At 37.8% G+C, this 17,847-nt stretch overlaps 1 pseudogene; it reads left to right on the top strand.

Annotated features, from left to right (window-relative positions):
• Positions 1 to 15,901: 15,901 nt before the first annotated feature.
• Positions 15,902 to 17,022, top strand: LOC109218042 (annotated as a pseudogene).
• Positions 17,023 to 17,847: the final 825 nt, after the last annotated feature.

Raw genomic sequence — 17,847 nt, 5'->3', positions numbered from 1 at the left:
CCATATTATTAATAAACCTAGGACCCCCTCCCCCCCCCCCCTCCCTTTATTCTTTATTTCTTTTCTTTAGCATTTTAACTTTTTATTAAAAATTAGCCTTTCTAATGGTCCTTTCAAACTTTGCATACTTTCAAACCTTTATGTGTTGAAATCCCCTCTTATTTGAGCCTTATCTGCCTATATGCTAATTGCACCTCAATTCACAATAATTGTCTTGCCGGGAACCACACTAGTGGATTCTGAGGGGTGCCTAACACCTTCCCCTTAGAATAATTTCAAGCCCTTACCCTATCTCTGGTTATTCAAATCAAACTCTTTCGGTGTCCTAATGCACCCTAATCATTAGGTGGCGACTCTTCAATTGCAAACCCAGTTCCCAAAAGGAATGAGTTGTCCCTCCAAATATCATAAACCCGATTTGTGCGGAGGAAAAAAGGGGGCGCGACAACTACCAAGGGGATCGGTCCGATCCACAAATAGCAATTTATTATCAAGTAAGCACACATTGCCCATTTATAGTCAAATAATTCATACAAGTTCTCAAGTAAGTGAGTATAGTCGTCTATATTTATTTACCCATTTCTAGCATGACCTAAGCGATCTTAGTAACAAGCAAGAACGCAAGCATTTGCATGTATAGCATGATACGGGTCCTAAACTACCCGGACAATTAGCATAATGGTAGCTACGTACAGACTCTCGTCACCACGTACGTACGTAGCCCCCCACAGTTAGTCGCATATATTTATTTAATTCACCTATGGGGTTAATTCCCTCTTACAAGGTTAGAAAGGAGACTTACCTCGCCCCAAAGCTTACTTCAAATTTCAAGAATGCGCTTAAACCCTTAAAGGGTGTCGAACGATCCAAAACCATTTAAATGGAGTAAGAACTAGTCTTTTTTTTTAAAGGCAAAAAAAAGACTAGTTCTTACTCCATTTATGCTCAAGAGTTCATATTCCAACTATTAAACTAATTTCCCAACCCTAAATGCAAGGTTTCTAAAATTCACCCCCGGCCCACGTGCCCGAATTTCGAAATTTTTTGAAGAAAGTTGTTATGCATAACCTAAGGATCAAGAATATATGATTTCTACTACATTCCATAACAAATTTCGTGGTTAAATCTTGTTTTTTATCGAAACCCTAGGTTTTACTCTAAACCCATAATTTCCACTAATTTACATGTTATAATCTACCCATAAACTATATATTAAACTCACATTAGGTAGAAATAACTTACCTCACAATGCTAGGCTGAAATCTCCCCTTTTGAAGCTCCCAAATCGCCCAAGAGATGAATGAAATGTGTCAAAAATGACACTTTCCCGTATTTAATGAAGGTCACTGCCTTCAGCGATTTTCGCACCTGCGGTTAGGGACCGCATCTGCGGTCTCGCTTCTACGGAATTGGGCTGGGCTAGCTGGGGCCGCATCTGCGGTCTGGCACTGCTTCTGCGATTTTGCTTCTACAGAAGAGGAGCCGGATCTGAACCTGGGCTCCTCCCCTTGGGCCGCATCTGCGATTGGTAAGTCGCTTTTGCGGTCTCGCACCTGCGGCTGGCCAACCGCAGGTGCGGTTATGATAGAACTGGAGCTTCAGCACCTTCTCAAATTTCAAACTTAGCTCGAGCCTCGTCCGATCGATGCTCGGGGCCCCCGAGGCCCCGCCCGAACATACCGACAAGTTTAGAATCACAAAACGGACTTGCTCGAACCCTCGGAACGCCCGAAAGAATGATAAATCTAAGAATCACACCCTAAAACCAATTGAATCAAACTTATGAACTTCAAGTTCCTCAATCTACTTCTAATGTGCCGAAACGTACTTATACTACTCAGATTGACACCAAATTTTGCGTGTAAGCCTTAAATGACAATACGAAACTATTTGCAGTCTCGGAATTCTGTTTGGACCTCAATAACACAAAAACCCGCTCCAAACCAAATTTAAAGAACTTCAAAATGCTTAATGAATCAACTTTCACTATTAGGCACCAAAATGCTCCCAGGTCATACCAAACCCGATCCGGACATACGCCCAATTCCGAAATCATTATACGATCCTGTTGGAACCTTCAAATCCTGATTCTGAGGTCGTTTACTCAGAACGTTGACTGAAGTCAAACATGGCCTTTTAAGCCAACCTTAAGGAACCAAGTGTTCCGATTTCACCCCAAACTCTTCCAAATCCCGAACCAACCATCCCCGCAAGTCATAAATCAGTAAAAGCAAGTACGGGAAGTCTTATTTAGGGGAACGGGGTTCTAGAAAGCGAAACGACAAGTCGGGTCGTTACAATCGAAATCATGAATCGCACCCCAATTCAAGCTTAATGAACTTTAGAACTTCAAACTTCTACATTCGATGCCGAAACCTATCAAATCACACTCGATTGACCTCAAATTTTGCACACAAGTCACATTCGACATTACGGACCTACTCCAACTTCCGAAATCAGAATCTGACCCCGATATCTAAAAGTCCACTTCCGATCAAACTTCTCAAAACCTTCAAATTTCTAACTTTCGCCAAATGACCCCAAAATGACCTACGGACCTCCGAATCCACTTTCGGGCGCGCTCCCAATACCAGAATCACATGGAGCTATTCCCAGACTCGGAATCCTAAACGGACATCGATAACATTGAAATGCACTTCAACCCAAATTTATGAAATTCTTTCAAAATTCCAACTTCCACAATAGGCGCTGAAACACTCCCAGGTCATCCAAAACTCGATCTGAACATATGCCCAAGTCCAAATAATCATACGAACTTGTTGGAACCTTCAAAACCCAATTTAGAGGTAGTTTACTCAAAAATCCAACCTTAGTCAATTCTTCCAACTTAAAGCTTCCGAAATGAGAATTTTCTTTCCAAATTGACTCTGAACTTCTGAAATTCAATTCCGACCACGTGTACTAGTCATAATACCTGAAGTGAAGCTGCTCAAGTCCTCAAACCGCCGAACGACGCGCTAGAGCTCAAAATGACCAGTCAGGTCGTTACATTCTCTCTCACTGTTTAACACCTCGTGCACCTACCCGTGCTACTACAACTCAGTTGAGCACAGTAGCTTGAGCCGGCCTGAAGATTCTCCTTTTTTCTTAGTCGAATAAGACTTGGAGACCAATTCAAACATCTGAAATTCCCTGCCAGGCCTGTTTCCAACATATGAACACCGTATCAGCCACTACACGATGCACCAATACATGATTGCATACTTTTGCTGAATCCACACCATGCACCGCATAATTCACATGACCATAATAACATCATCTAATAAAAATAGCTGAAACCCCGCGAATCTGATGCTCACAACACATCTCATGACACATATAAGTCCTGTTTCAACTCTTGCAATACTTCCACGACGGAAGAGATGTGTAGGAGTTCATAACTAACTGCCGAGTCAACAAATTATTGAGTTCCTTCTCTTGACAAGAACCATTACCTCATTCTGGACTGAATACCGATATTTAACCTTTAATGTGCCTTATATAAATTTGATCGCACTGATCCCAAGTCCAATAATCTCGTCTTACCCAATACAAGTTGCTCGGGCAATGAGCTACCTCAGACACTACCCAAAAATCTCATATGATTCCACAATGCCAACGAGCTACAAACTCGAATGTGATAGATAAAGAAATGAACTCTGGAAAGAACTAATCAACCCACGTAACTAATTGAAACAACCGAAAAGATGTTATGAACCTTCCTTAGAAAATGAGAAGCAAAACACACAATAATAGATATAGGAAACTGTTACTTAACATCACGATGTTGCGGCGTGTAACACGATCCATACATAATACCGTTGCGGCGTGCAACCCGATCCAACCATGATACCCGTGGCGGCGTGCCACCCGATCCAAATAATGTACCCATGACGATGTGCCACCCGATCCACACATAATAATCTACAATGGAGATACTTACCGAGCTAAAATGCTCAGACCTGTGAAACACCCGAATATCAACACAAGCACGCGAAGTGCACAATAAAATTTCTGTGGAGACGGATAGTGCCATACGCCAAGAAACTTAAGTACAACTAAGGTGCAATAAATGACTTGTATCTTGAGAGCCATCCTGCTCCCACAAAACCATAAATTATGTGGGATATCAACACGAGTTCGAATAAGCAAACCACCTCACAACGCACATGGCATAATAGAGATTACACGGAATAGCTGACGACAGAAGTAACATCCAAGGCTCGAATACTCCTCCATAAACAATGCTATACTGTAATGAACACCTCCGGCCCGATATAGAGCACACACTCACCTATAGACCCCTCCACGGACCTTAGCCGATTCTGACCGTACCATACTGGGCCAATACCCCTCCAAGGATCCACAATGATCTTTTTCCCATGACACACAAGAACCACCGTTGAATCCGAAACAAACTTCCACAATTCACATCCAACTGAATAGAGCGTCTTTCAGGCCTAAACCCTCACATTAATGATAGTGCCAAAAATCTCAACACTTGATTTCAATCTTCAATCAATCGAGTGACTACATGCCACACTTATACAATCTTCCCTGGGACATTCTCCCACGACCTTCCGCACCAGGTAATAAGTCTGCACATCCGTACCACTAGCCATATTAATGCTGTAAAGTGAATCAAGAATCCGCAATCCGTACGCAAAGCCTCTTACATAGGACATCGATCTCAGGTGACGCTAAAGACAATAGCAGCTTACTCTAACCATCTGAATCCTTTTTCGTGCTCATCCGAGCTAGTGACATTCTTGTCATCACCAAACTGACCTTGATCCTCAACTTCCAAATCTCATACTACTCACTGCACTTAATCATGCCAACGCGCAAGAGTACAAGAATTTCATCATAACTCCTGAACCATTAACAGGGTAAACACTTCATCATATAGAACCTTTCACTTAACTCATTTCAGGAGAACCATAGCGACGCGTGACTGAATTCCCATAACCGTAGAAAATATAATCCTCTAGTAGTGGCCTAAACCACCACAACTCTTTTGGGATCCATCTACACATAACATGCCACAATACTCGAATGCCTCCGAATAAAGTCAATTATGGCGGCCGTGAAGCATCGCACGTATCGCCGCAACTCACATTCATAACTTAACACGAGGCCACGTTGTATCAAAACCCATGAACCATCTCATACCCTCATGGTGCGCATATTCGCATCTTCAACTAGTACACCCGTTCTGGTAATTCCTCTATGAATTCGAAGTTATTTTCTCTCGTTGCACCAGTGCTACATCGTAGACTGAAGCTAACACATGACTTCATAACTATTACCGCCTTTTATGGTTGAAAGCCAAAAACAATTCAATGGTTCTAAGGACCCGTTTGGCCATAGATTTTGCCAAAATAAATTTGGGCTTTATTTGGAAAACACATGTTTGGCCATAGATTTTGCCTACATTTCGGCAAAATCCCAAATCTCAAAACCAGCTCAATAGCTTGGTTTAGGCCAAAATATCACTATTATATTTTTTAAAAATTGCCCCAAACTTTTGTATTTTATAAAAGTACCCACCATTTATTATTTTGTAACAATGTTGTTTCGTCTTCCGATCATCTGATAGTGTATCTTGTAGTTCATTATAAAAATAATAATTTTGTACCTAATTTATTTATATTCAGAACTATGGTTTGCGATAATATAATGAATGTTATTGATAATGGCAATGTTGGGTATTTGTGATAGTTTTTAGAACTTGTGGGTATAGTCATGTTTCATGTTTTTCCAAAATAAATTTGGGAAATATGTTTTGAAAACTGATGTCCAAACACAGTTTCATCTTCAATCCAAACTTCACCCAAATCAGATTTTTCAAAATAAATTTAAGAACCCATGGTCAAACGCGAGCTAAGTAAAATTATCGTTACTTTTAGATTTACGTGAATTTAAATAGAAGTGCAAAGAAGCTTCGTTTACCATAATTTTAATCATACCAAGAAAGCTCTTCGTTCCTAATCTGCTATGAACAAAATCATGCTACCAAAAACTTAGAACAATTAAAAATATAGTATAAGATAAGTGTCACGACCCAATTTTAGCTTAGGTCATGATTGCGCCCAACACCATTGCTAGGCAAGTCAACAGTGAACAATCTAGTGATTTCTATTTTAATAAGCTTTTCAAACAACTAACTTTCCTTAATTTAGAGGAATCAATGGAAAACAGATTTAAAGTAATCAAAACGAAAGCAGCTAAATGCAGTCATAACCGTAGAAATACAATCCAAAATTATAAGTCTATTAGTGTATGTCAAGACCCGGTGTCACAAGTATATGGGCTACTAGTAGAATATATAAAAGATCTCTAATCTACTGTCTGAAATGGAATAGACAGAACAAATAAATAAAAGAAAGACTGTGGCTACTACAGAAAGGCTCGAGAGGGCAGCTCACCATATAGCCTCGTAGCGAGGATTAAATATGTGCGCCGGACTGGTAACCAGATGTACATTCCTCAGATCCTGCACAATTAAGTGCAGAAGTGTAGCGTGAGTACATAAACAATATATACCCAGTAAGTATCCAGTCTAACCTCGAAGAAGTAGTGACGATGGGTCGACTTTGACACTTACTACGGGCTAACGATGATATATCAAATTTTATATTAAGCGTGGGTTTCATGAATAATACCGAAAACTCAATAACATGAAATAATGAATTCTTCTTTCGCAAATATTAAATCCCAAGTTTAGTTTCATCATTTAATAATTTGTATCTCAGTGCATTTAAGCAATATCAATTATGAATAGTTCTAATGATTTATCATGCGCAAGTTATACCGAGGTCGTACGGCCCGATCCAACATAATATTTAAACTGTACACAGCCGAGGGTCGAACGACACAAACCATAGATGCATCTATCTGCTACTGAGTCGTTCAGCCCGCTCCACAAATAGAAAATATTTCATATAAAACACAAATTTCACATTTATAGTCAAGTGTTCCATTCGCAACTTCAAGTAAGTGAATTTAACATTTTACAATTCTTTTATCAACTTCCAATATGACTTAAGCAATTAAATCAACAAGTAGGGCTGCAAACATTTCAAGTATAGCATGTTATGGGTCCTAGACTACCCGAACGATAGCATTATTAGTAACTACGTACGGACTCTCGTCACCTCGTACGTACGTAGCCCCCACATATAGGAGCACATATTTTTTGTAATTCACCTATGGGGTTAGTTCCCTCTAATAAGGTTAGAAAAGAGACTTACCTTGTCTCAAGGCCTACTTTCCAGTCCAAAATTGTGCCCAAACCCTCAATTTGGCGCCAAACGACTCGAAGCTAATCAAATGTTATATAAAATAATTAATACAAGCTTTAAAGCTCATATCCTAACTATCAAAGTGATTTCCCAAGCCTATTTAAGAAAGTTGTTACCATAACTTCATGAACTCAAATATATGATTTTTACCAAATTCTATAACAAATTTCGTGGTTCAATCGCATTTTTATCAAAAACCTAGGTTTTCACCTAAATCCATGATTTTCACTAATTTACATGTTATAATCTACCCTTAAACTATGTATTTAACTCACAATTGGTAGGAATCACTTACCTCGAAGTGCTAAGTGAAATCCCCTCTCTAAGAGCTCCAAAAATCGCCCAACAATGGAAATAAATGAGCCAAAATGACTAAGTCCCGTTTTAAAGAAAACCTCACGGCCTCCAACAATTCCGCACCTGCTCCATCGATTCTGCGGACAAAAGTCCGCTTCTGCAGAAGTCCCCAGGCAGGCTGGCTCCACTTCTGCGGACGGGGCCCCGCTTTTGCGGAGGTTGGGGCGCACCTGCGGATCCTGGGCTGCTCTTCTTTGGCCACTTCTGCGAGGCCTAGCTTGCTTCTGCGAGCTCGCACCTGCGGCTGGCCAAGCGCAGGTGCGATTATGACAGCAACTGGGAGCTTCAGCTGTTGCTCCCAATTTCCAACTTGGTCCGAGCTTCGTCTGATTGACACTCGGGGCCCCCGGGGCCCTGCCCGAGCATATCAATAAATTTGGAATCATAAAATAGACTCGCTCGAGCTCTCAGAATGCCCAAAACAATATTAAAACTAAGAATCACATCCCAAAATCAATTGAATCAAACTTATAAACTTCAAGTTCTTCAATTTACTCCCAATGCACTGAAACGTACTTAAACTACTCGGAACGACACCAAATTTTGTGTGCAAGTCTTAAATAACGTTACAGAACTATTCCCAGTCTCGGAATCCCATTTGGACTTCGATATCACCAAAACTCGGTCAAAACCAAATTTAAAGAACTTCTAAAACCTTCAAAGAACCAACTTTTACTATTAGGCACCGTAATGCTCCCAAGTCACCCAAAACTCGATACGAACATACGCCCAAGTCCGAAATCATCATACGGACCTATTGAAACCGTCAAATCCTGATTTCGAGGCCGTTTGCTCAAAATTTTGACCGAAGTCAAACTTGGCCTTTTTAGCCAACCTTAAGGAACTAGGTGTTCCGATTTCAACCCGAACCCTTCCAAATCCCGAACTAACCATCCCCTCAAGTTACAAAACATTAAAAGCACGTACGGAAAGTCTTATTTTGGGAAACGGGATTCTAGGAAGCAAAACGACCGGTCGGATCGTTACAATAAGATACCAGATATAAACACTTTAGCTTTTGGTGCGGCTAGCTTATCTATATGTTATATATTAGCTTGTAAAATTCATCTTAGACCTCCACTGCAACATTGAAACAATAACAACAACAATTCTAATGTGAACATAAAATTCTAATTACCTTACTCTACCACAGATATAGATGATGCAAACCAAATCTATCTAATTATTAGAATCCTGCATATATAGTTATTATCACCCAAATGGTGGTGCCCAAATTTTAACCATGCATACAGGACCCATACATATAAGAGTAATTGTTGTGAAACACAGTGATAACTAGCTGGAGGTTATATGAGGTGAAATGCTTTTTTTCTTTAGCTAATTTCGTCGTTCTAGCAAAATAATAATAATAATAATGTACAGATACCTATCACGCATAATCAGACAAAAAAAGAAAAAACATTACAGCTAGGGCAAGATAGAGCATAATAAGGAAAGAATAATACCTTAAATGAGTGAAAAAGAAAACTAGTACAAATTTGTACCTACTTGGTGGAACGAGAATATTAGCCAACCAATAGCATATACGTTACGGTTTTAGAACTCGTGTTGATAACGTGTTATGGAATAATATGAAGAAACTTAGAGAGAAATAATTAATAAACTTTTTCTTCCTCTACCAAATGGCAAGAGAACATTCCTATTTATAGAAAGTAAAATACTTGGTCACCAAGTAACAACTTAGATCCTAGCTAAATTAGTCCTATAGTAATTAGGTTGTCTTCTAGTTACATTGGTTTCCAACCAAAATTTGCTCTCCAAGTATAATATAATAGTACATATTTTATAATACATGAACGTTCACTCTTAATATTTTATAGATCAAAATCTGATCTAAAGAATTTTACTTAAGAAAGAACGACCAGGAGTCAACCAAGCCGAAGTCACGTGCAGGAAGAAATATACGAGCGAATGATTCAGCTACGGTCAAGGTCGATCACTCAGTTCGGCCCGAACGTCTAGTTCGACACTTAGACATTTCAGAGGAATACTCTAGATGATATTCCAAGAACTTAGGTACTACAGTTAAGGACCGCTGGGTAAGGGAAGTGTTTTGTATAAATATCATGAGAAAGAGTAACAGAAGGGGAGCTGAGGGGGACACATACAGACACATACATCTCTCTGAAGGAGAAGATGATTCATCCTCTCAGGCTCTTTGCCAAAAGGGAGAAAAATCTCAGGATCCTAATAGTTGTTGATACCCAATTTTTTCTGTATATTTTTTATATGCAAAATACTTTCAAAATAGCATATGTATGCATATATAAGTATGCCCAAGAGTTTTAGTATTTTTTCCTAATTTTTAAAGGATTTTTAAATCAATTTATTGCCCATTTTTAGCAGTACAAAAACTAATAATTATTCCCAAAACTATCATTTTTGGTGAATAAATTATTTTATTCTCATAATTATACCAAAATATAGTTAGGGTAATTTCTATACATTTTTACAAATTTATTTGGTATTTTAAAAGCCAAATTGCATACAATTGCAATTTTTAGCCTATTTTAAGAATTAACAGCATTTTATAATTATGAAATTGGTTCCAATATTTTTAAATTAATATTTGTATATTAATTAACTGATCCAGTACTTTTAGTTTGTTTTCGAAATCATTTTTTACTATTTTTATAAATGAAAAGGGAAAAACTGGCTATTTTAAATATGGCCCCATTTCGTTTCAATTATGGCCCAAATTAACTCCCCAATTAACCCAATTTCAGACCCCAAACGGACCAGCCCAAATCCAATTTAACCCAGCCCTTAACCAGTTTAAAACTACCCGACCCAGACCCCTTTTTATCCTGGCCGTTGATCTCTGAGATCAACGGCCCTTATCCGCCCTTGCCTTTTTTAATCCTAAAGACTACCCTAATCCCCTCATTTCCCTTCTATCAGCCACCTCTGAGTACCCCCCCTCTCTCAAACTCTCTCAAATGTTCTCGAAACCCTAATCATCTTCTACTGTCTTCTACCTCAAGCTCACCGGAATCCATGGCCTCTCAGGCCATGGATGGCTTAAACTCATCTCCCTCTGCTCTTAAACACTTGGTACTCGAAGGTTCGACGTCTGACCTCGAAGGTTTTCATTCAGATCTTCGCCGATTCAGGGTTCTATGGTCATCTCCGGCCCAGCTCCGGCACACTTTGGTGTTTTGAGCCTGGTTCTGACCTTTCCGACCAAGATCGGACATTTTCAAAGCCTTTCTCGTTTTAGGGTTCTTCTGAAACCCTAACTATTCGAGGTTCTCTCCGATTTTTCTTAGATCTGTCACATATTTGTGCTCTACTTGTAGTTTTTAAACTGTTTTTCCCCAATTTTTTCTTTACAAAAATTTCTTCTTTCCGTATTTAGGGTTTTCTAGAAAAGTCTTAAAATGNCGAAGGTTCTCGTTCAGCTCCTCGCCGATTCAGGGTTCTATGGCCATCTCCGGCCCAGCTCCGGCACACTTTGGTGTTTTGAGCCTGGTTCTAACTTATCCGACTCAGACCGGACCTTTTCCAAGCCTTTCTCATTCCAGAGTTCTTCTGAAACCCTAACTATTCGAGGTTCTCTCCGATTTTTCTTAGATCTGTCACATATCTGTGCTCTACTTGGGTTTTCAAACAATTTCCCCAATTTTTTCTTTCAAAATTATCTTTTAAAAATCACTTCTTTCCGATTTAGGGTTTTCTGAAAAGCTTAAAATGTTTCTCTGACTTTTCTTTTTCTTTGCGTGTATTTGTCTATACTATGTTCTTATGTTTTCTTTTCTACCACGCATGTTCTTCTACTGTGTTCTTATATTTTCCTTTACTATGCATGTCCTTCTGTGCTTTGTTTTTCTACTGTGATACCTATATGTTCTTTTGCTATACTTTTCTGGTATTTTTGTGTTCTTCTACTGTATGTATTTCCTACTGAGTTCTTAGGTTTGTTTGCCTTCTACTGAACTTTGCTTGAGTTCTTCTAAAAAACCTCTTTAAACATATTTCCACTATTGTGTTCTTAAGTGTTATTGTTTTCTCTTCTACTGAACCCTGTTTAAGTCCCTTCTAAAAGGTTTTTCTTAAATATGTTTCTTCTACTACCATGATGTTCTCTCATTAATGCTTTGAGTTAGTTTCTTCACTCTGTTTGCTATGAATTTTCTGTTGTATTTTCTTGTCTTCTCATGAGATTCTGAAAGGAAATCTCTGAGCCTGTTGCCTCCTCATCTCTGTATTTGACTCGAGTCGGAAACCCTAGAATTTGGGGGGTTTCCTCCGAGTTTGGTCATATGATCAGACTAGGGTTCTGTTTGAGAATCCTGGACTCTTTCAGACTCATTTCTAAGTCTATGAACTAAGTTTGAACTTCTTTGTTTGCATACAATTCTGAACCTTTTTAATTTCTTCTACACTGGACTCTTCTATTGAATAGCATGACAAATTTCTTCGTGGCTGTATGCTTTTATATGTGTGATGAATTCTTTCTTCCGAAAAGGTTTTCCAACTTATGATTGATTCAGAATCCTTTTTTAGGTTTGATTGATTGTTACTGATTTTCCTTAAGTAAAACCTTTCTTCACCTTTTCTGACTGGATTCATTCAGACCTTGTGATTTACTGGCTGGTAATTGATTTCCTTTCCTTATTTGCACAAACCGTGTACTGTCAAGACCTTGTCCTTAAATAAACCTCTATGTATTTACCCCTCTTGTACTGCTTTGAAAAGTGTTTGATTAATCTCTTTCCTTAATTACTTTTACCCGTTTGAAATCAGAATCCCTTAATTAAAGGGAAACCATAGGTCATTGATTTTCAAACTATTTTCTTACCTATTTCTGCTTGCTTTCTACACTATAAAAGGCACGACCCTTTCTACACATTACACACAGTTAATACGATCAAACAACATTCAATTCAACACTTTTACACACATTATACACTTGAGACACTTACAATCTCATAGTTCTCTTCTAAAATCATAGTGTTCTGACTACTTGCTTGCACTTTGGCTTTACAAGACTGCTGCTTCCTTTTCTTGTTTCCTTGAAACTGGTATGTTCTAGTTTTGGTTTCAGTCTCATCCCAATGTGTTTATTTACAGCCTTTACACCCATGTTTGCCTTGCTGTCTACATTCAATGTTACTTTGCATGATTATTTCTGTGCATTTGTCTCCGCTGTGAATACTTGCACCCTTGTTCCCCTGTATGTGCTTTGAGTTGAAGTTCAGAAAATGGCAACATGCAAGTTGTTGCTCATGTTTGGACTTGATCCCTTAGGGGGTCCTAACTCCTAAACAATGTGGCCTAACAGGCTGGTGGGGTGTGCCAGCACTTCCAATTGCTAGGTATGACCATTAGCCTGTCTTTGCTTCCTCTTAGAATCCATCTCTGCACTTACACTCTCTCTTAGCTTCACTACTGAAAAATTGGTCTACGGTAACGGTAGGAAAACCGTCCCATAGACTGCCAAACCGTTGCCGTAGGGATTTTGCCCGTTACATCAGGCGGCGTACCCATAGGTCACTGGAACGGTTCTTGCAACGGTTTGCATCGCCGTGACAATAGATATGTCTATCGCAACGTTTTTCCCCTTCTCTGTTGGAACGATTATTTTTTTCAGTTGGAACGGTTTAAAATCGTTACTATATTGTTTATACAACGGTTCTTAACCGTTGCCATATTATTTAAAGCAATACTTATGTAAGCTATTGCTACGGTTATGTTGGATATAGCAACGGTTTATTTAAGCTATCGTAACGGTTATATTTGTATTTAGAACGATTTTGTAGATCATTTTGGAACAGTTTATGGGACCTATTGCAACGGTTTACATTGTCTACTGGAACATCATTTGTATCCTATTGCAACGGTTCTGGTAGGCTATTGTATCAGTTCAATTAAAACCAAAATCTAGTACATGTTATAAATAAAATTTATACATATAATAAATTATAATAACACTAAAATTTAAATACATCATAAAATGAAACTATTAATAATATAAAATTATCCATCAAGCGAATAATAATATCCATAAAGCAAATGTTCTACCCCATGAGTGCATAAGTTTAGTACATTTCAAGAGGGCAAATAAGTTTCAAAAAATGTTGATAACAAAAGATTCCTAGAACATTCATCTATAACAATTCAAAATTATCTCAAGTAAGGTCTAGTTCTTCATCGTCTTCATCATCCATTTCTTGATCTACTCCACCTACAAAAGAGGATAATTAAAATTAATGTCCTTCAAGAGAATACGGTCTAAGAATACTCATAGCACAAATTGTCGTGAAAAAAAAAAAGAACAGAGAGCTAGCTACTATTACAGAGTGCAAAAAACAGAGAAAACTCTCAGTTATTACACTCTTTTTCAAAAGGCTAAAGCAAAAAAGTGCCTTCTCTTTTTCTTTTGCCATATTCTTTTTGCTCAACATGGGTTGGAATATATATATCCATCATCGTCAACTTATTTTATTTTCCAAATAACATTCTCATTACTTGCTATAAATCAAACTCAATTAATTGCAAGGACACACACCATTGGCCAATCACATTGCTCTTCATTTCGGAACAGAATATACAATACATCAGATATAGAGGGACATTGCAATGTCCTAAAAATGGAGGGAATGGAAGTTTGGCCCCACTCGATTTGGTCACAGACAAAAAACTTGACAACAATTATTTCAAGAACCTAATGCAGAAAAAATTCTTTTCAATGGAGGATTAACCACTGAAAAGTGCCTTCTCTTTTTCTTTTGCCATATTCTTTTTGCTCAACATGGGTTCTTGTAAGGAAGAAGAAAAAAATGATCAACAACCAAAATGGTTATGGGTTAATGGACCTATAATAGTAGGTGCTGGACCTCTGGTTTAGCAGTTTCAATCACCAGCAAGGAAGAAGAAAAATAGCTCCAGTGAGAAAAAAAGAAAATACACACCACATTCATCAAGGAAAAGACACTAATAGTTGCTTCAGCTCATTAGATGACAATAGCTCCAAATTCTTCTCACATCAAGAAAAAAGAGGGTAGAATATTTCTACCCTAAGATATGTGGTAACAAAATCTACATTTCCTTCACAAGGATGAAGGCCGCTACCATATGTTTCTCCATATCATACCATACAGGTAGTGCTGGAGTCTTTACTTACTCGTTCTCATATCACGGTTGAAAAAAGTAAGGAAAGAACAAGAAGCTTGCAGTTTCCAGAGACATGAGTATTTCTAAAACTGATACTTCAAAACTTCCTACATGGAACTACTTTAAACCACTAGGTTAAGCTAAGTAGTTGTGGTACCTGATAGCCAACAACATTCTTATTTGACAATAATGAATCATTTTCAAACAATCCTGGTACTGAAATTTGACAACAATTTAGAAACAGCAAATATATTGCTAAGCAAGCTAATGTCGATTTAACTGAACGGTGAAAATGATCAATAAACAGCATTTATCAACAGTTCTTTCACCACATTTCAGTAATAACAACTTAATAATCATACAAATGTCCTTGGATGCATAAAGAAATTTGAATTAAAGTATTCTTAAAACTAATAACTCAATATATTTAAAATTGGAACTAGCTAGTATTACTTACTTACTTCTGCACAGTCAATTCGTAAAGACTTAATGATTTGCGTATAATAAGGGTGAACATTATCTCTTGGCATTCTTTTCCAATTGCACTGTTGAAATCTAGTATCATTTCTATGATATTATACTTATGCTATTTCTTTTTCCATGCTTTATGCAGGCAGACAAGAAAGTGTAAAGAGGCAGGGAACTCACTGAAGAATATGCAGGATACAATTTTGAGAATCTTCATCAAAGTCAACACACAACATCATTTTCAAACAATCCTGGTACTATTACTTGGTTTTCCTAAAAATTTGACAAATTGTTGTCAACTCCCATTATTTGGTTTTCCTAAAATTTTCCTAAATACCCTTCAAAAAAACAGTTAATTTCTTACTTAGAGGATTATGCTAAACACTTTACCATATCCCCTCTGCCTTGAACCAAAGTAAAATCCCAAGCAAGGAAGGAGGAGAAGAAGAAGAAATAGAAGAAGATGTATAACATTTGGTACGTACTGACCTTGATTGTTACTACCAGCAGATGGTCGACTGTTTAGTTGAACAGTAGCTTGTTGTGCAGAGGAAGCTTCTACAGGTAAACGTGCACTGAACCTTAACATGTCAGGATCAAGTCGAAAATCTGGGTTCAGACGCTGAAGTCGTGCGATGACGTTCATTGTAATATTTTGTTCCATGGCATCCTTTTGTTCGTTCAACTTTTCATGCATTCTTTGTTGCATCCTCTCTTCCATTTCCTCCATTTTCTGCTGCAAAAGCAGCAAACATAGTATATCATTTCTAAAACATACTGGTCCATTCGAACATGTAACTTGGAGCACTTGAACTAAAAAAGAAAAACTTCTATCTATCAAGAGAGCTGTTGTTCCAAAAAGTTCTTCACAACCCCTTGTAAGCTGTCCCATCCAACTAAAATCTGCCCGAAGAATGTATATTTCAGGTGAATCAAACAGATAGATCTAATCATACGACCTTAACTTCAAGCACAAAGATTCAACAGTACTGTAAGCCTCAATTACAACTTTTCATTTAAGAATTTCCCAGAAATTTGAGCTGCCAAAAGACGAGGCAAAAATTTCGGATGTATTCCTAACAGTTAAACTTACAAAGCAGAAGTTTACTGTCCAATCTTGGGGTTTGGCTGACACATCTATGGAGGATGTCTTCATTAAGGTGGCAACTGAGGCACAATAAATCAACACTAAATTTCAATCCAAAGAAATGAAAGAAATGCTGAAGTGAGAAGTCAACATCCAGTGGGAATGTGGAAGCTTTTCAAATGGTAGCTGTGGATTTGTAACTTGAAAAGTAGGATAAATACTAAGGTACAAGTTAAGCTATACTGATTATAGTGTCAGTTTGTATAAATTAAATCTTGAACAGATAGTTTGAGAATGACAATGAAGATTTTGGTGTTTAGTTAATTCTGATGCATGTTTGTTTTTGAATACTAGTAGGTAGGTGAAGTGGGAGAATTGTCTGAAATATTTCAGTGGAAAGGTGAGGTCCCAAAAAGGCTACCAAATTGGGAAGAGAAAGAGAAGCAACTTTTAGGTGAAGAGCTCTCAGATTTATTGCTTTATCTTGTCAGGGTTTCAGATATGTGTGGCATTGATCTTGCTAAAGCTGCACTCAGAAAACTTGAGCTCAATGCCATTAAATATCCTGTTAACCTTTACAAAGGTTCATCCAAAAAGCTTACTCTTTCTACCAACATCAACATCAACAATGGCGGTGAAAATGGCAGTGAAATAAGATACTTTTTTTAGTGTTTCTGAGATCGTGCTTTGTTATAATTACCAAAACTTCGTTCAAGTAATAGAAAACCAAGAAGATACTGAAAGTATTTTCCGATATTTTAGCATTACATTGTCTATGCATGTTAACTCCATCTCTCAGGTTTACAAACACAAGCAGATATACAAACAGTACATGGACAAGGAAAGCAAATTCCCATGTGAGTTACCTTGAAGAAGACAAAGTAAGGAACAGCAGAAACAGATTACTACTAAGATATCTGGGGCTGTTCTTCAGCTTCAACCTGAAATATAGAGAGAGACAATCAGAGATGAGCTGACAATTCAGAAGAATAATGATCCTATTCCAGTAGTACTGGAACATAATCCTTTAAGTAGTTGGGGTTACAATGACATCAACTATTATAGACGAAAAGTCCCGCTCCAAGTTCACTATGCTAGAATAAAACAGCTATTTCAGTAGCTAGTTTTATTTCTTTTTCTATATGTTTTGCCAATTATTGTAAGATTTAACTTATGTAAACTATCAGTGTATAAAATTTATACTATCAATGTACTTAAACATGTTGTTCCGAATTATATGGTGGAAGGTAGTAGCTACCATATGGAATTAGTCGAGATGTGCACAAGCTGACTTGGATACCGCGGTTATATAAAAAAACTAAAAGAAAGAAAAGAGAAATTAAAAAGGGAAAATCTTTAAGTTTGAGCTAAAATGAAAATGCCTTACTCGGATCTTGTGATATTTTAAGGCATTCCATTCTTGTTAGTAAAGCAGAGGAGAAAAGAAGCATGTGAGGATCCATAGATAGTCACACACTCAACTGAAGCTAAAAG

The sequence above is a fragment of the Nicotiana attenuata genome, unplaced genomic scaffold (assembly GCF_001879085.1).
Source record: "Nicotiana attenuata strain UT unplaced genomic scaffold, NIATTr2, whole genome shotgun sequence".
NCBI classification, from domain to species: Eukaryota; Viridiplantae; Streptophyta; class Magnoliopsida; order Solanales; family Solanaceae; genus Nicotiana; species Nicotiana attenuata.
This window is presented reverse-complemented; position numbering and strand designations above follow the sequence as displayed.